Source organism: Ursus maritimus, unplaced genomic scaffold (assembly GCF_017311325.1).
Source record: "Ursus maritimus isolate PB19 unplaced genomic scaffold, ASM1731132v1 scaffold_258, whole genome shotgun sequence".
Lineage (NCBI taxonomy): Eukaryota > Metazoa > Chordata > Mammalia > Carnivora > Ursidae > Ursus > Ursus maritimus.
Genome location: NW_024425097.1, coordinates 22437 through 24730, shown reverse-complemented (window position 1 = coordinate 24730; position 2294 = coordinate 22437). Strand labels below are relative to the sequence as shown.

Below are 2294 nucleotides of genomic sequence, written 5' to 3'. Positions count from 1 at the left end.
TTTGATGCGGATCCGAAGCCAGACCGCCCAGGGTCCCCGGGCCTTCGCTTCCCCGGATGGGGAGACGCGGAATCCTAAGCCGGCGCCAATGGGGCGCTGGGGTCCCCTTGCCTGCAGGGTCGCGGGTGCTTCCAGGGGCCTTTCGCACTTAGGAAAGCAGTTGGCGGGCACCGCAGCAGCGGCAGGCCGCAAGCTTTTCAGGGTTCCGGCAGGAAATTCCGCCGGCTTCTCGTTTCCGTAGTGTAGTGGTTATCACGTTCGCCTCACACGCGAAAGGTCCCCGGTTCGAAACCGGGCGGAAACAGCTTCCTTTTACTCCCAAGGGCGGCTGTTCTCCTGAACCCACACAGGAGCGCGCTTTCAGCCAAGGCGGCCACAGCGTGCGCAGCCCCAGTTTCCATTCAGAAAAACGAACACAAAGCAAGGCTGGAGTCCCCCTTGCTTCCTGAAAGCCTGCTCGGCGCTTAACAACGCGGCGGGGGTCGTCGGCTCCGAGTCTCGGTGGAGCGCAGGCCGCAGCCAGGTCGTCAGGCCAAGAGCGCACGCGGGACAAGGCCCCCTTCAGGTTTCCTCTGCATCCAGAAACCCCGTAACCTGCTCCTCTGGCGCCTCCATCGGCTCTGCTGGCTGACCGGGGCCCCACGGCTCTGAAAACCAACCAGTTCTTCCCTGGGGAGCACACTTGGCTTTCCCCGACCCCCGCACGCTTGCCCCGCACGTGGATTTGCCCGAGGGAACGAAAGAAAACGAAGTGCCCCTGGGACTCGTCGAGTAAGAGCTTCCGGCTCCACCTCCTGAGCCCGGGGGCACACCAGAGGAGCCCTTCCGGTGCCATCATCAGGAGAGCCCTTGAGCTAGTTGGGAGGTCACGAAGTCCAGGGACTCTCTGCTCCCCACCCGCTGAGAGCCAAGTCCGCACCTTAACTCACCAGGAAACCGAGGCTCAGAAAGAGAGCGTGGCCTTGGCGCGGCCACACACCGGGCTAAAGCTAGACTGCAATGCAGCACAGGCCAGTTACCCGGTGGTGGGACCTCAGAACCCAAAGCGCCGCTGAGGCTGGGAAAGGTGATGGGCAGCGGGGCGAAGGCTGGCAGCCTTGGGCTGCTGGGAATCACCCCCACTTTTGCTCTGTCTCTCTGGTAATCTAACTTTTACTGCAAAGGCCCAAGCAGAGATCTTGCATGGTCTACTGAGAGTCTAGTGGTCTAGCGGCTAGCATTCACATCTCTTTCACAGCCACTACCTAAGTCAAGGAAACTCTTTTCCCGGCTTCCCAGCATAAAGAAGCCTCTTCTTAATCCTCAGAGGTAGGTGTGTCCCAAGGTCCAGGTGACTCTGGTGAGGCCAGGCCTGAGGGTCCAAAACATCTGCCAGTCAGGGAGGGGTGAGACGCTATGTCTTGTCCCGGCCTTGACCCGGTCCTGGCTGCAGTCTGAGTCCAAGCAGACACATCCTGATTGGTGTGTGTTGAATTGTGTCTCTCCCTGAAGTGGGGTAGTGACTGAGCTTTCACATATCTAACATATACCATATAATATCTTTTAAGTGAAGATTAAGATTTTAAAATTCTAGAAATCATTGTGACTTAATTATTCCACTCACAACTTTCAGTAAATGTTTTAGTTATCATCTAATATGATTCCAACATACATTTCTCTATTATGTGTCAGCTTCCTTTGAGATTTTAAGATCTATTAAGTTCTTTGAATGATATTAAATTGAATTAACGTATAATCTTTGCCTGGACAATTTCTAATTAAAAGAGAAATAACAGGGGTGCCTGGGTGGTTCCGTTGGTTAAGCATCTGACTCTTGATTTTAGCGCATGCTCTCAGGGTCCTGAGATTGAGCCCTGCATCAGGCTCCCCACTCAGTGGGGAGTCTACTTGAGATTCTCTCTCCCTCTGTTCCTCCCTGCTGCTCTCTCTCTCTCTGTGTCTCTCTTAGATAAATAAGTAAATCTTTAAATATATATATATATGTATATATATATGTATGTATATGTATGTATAAGGAGAAATAACAAAACACTGTTTTTAATATAATGCTGCTGCATATTTTTATAGATGATAGAGTGGCTGCAGGTTAACAGGTTGAAAGGAAGTGTGAGTAACTTTAGGGGTGTTGGTACAGGTGGCCATCACTGTCACTTTAAGAAGTATAAAACCCATGCAATGTCTGCTCCAAGAAGTAAAGTGCTGTTACTGGAGGCCTGGTTTTTCCTGGGGTGCTTTTTTATAGAAAATATCTTTAAATGACTGGGGGGGGGGGAGCAAATGGGGACATTTTGCCT

General features: G+C 52.1%; 1 non-coding gene across 1 annotated transcript; it reads left to right on the top strand.

The window, feature by feature from the left end:
• The first annotated feature begins 231 nt into the window (after positions 1-231).
• Positions 232-304, top strand: TRNAV-CAC. The gene has a single exon. It is a non-coding gene; the product is annotated as a tRNA-Val (tRNA).
• Positions 305-2294: the final 1990 nt, after the last annotated feature.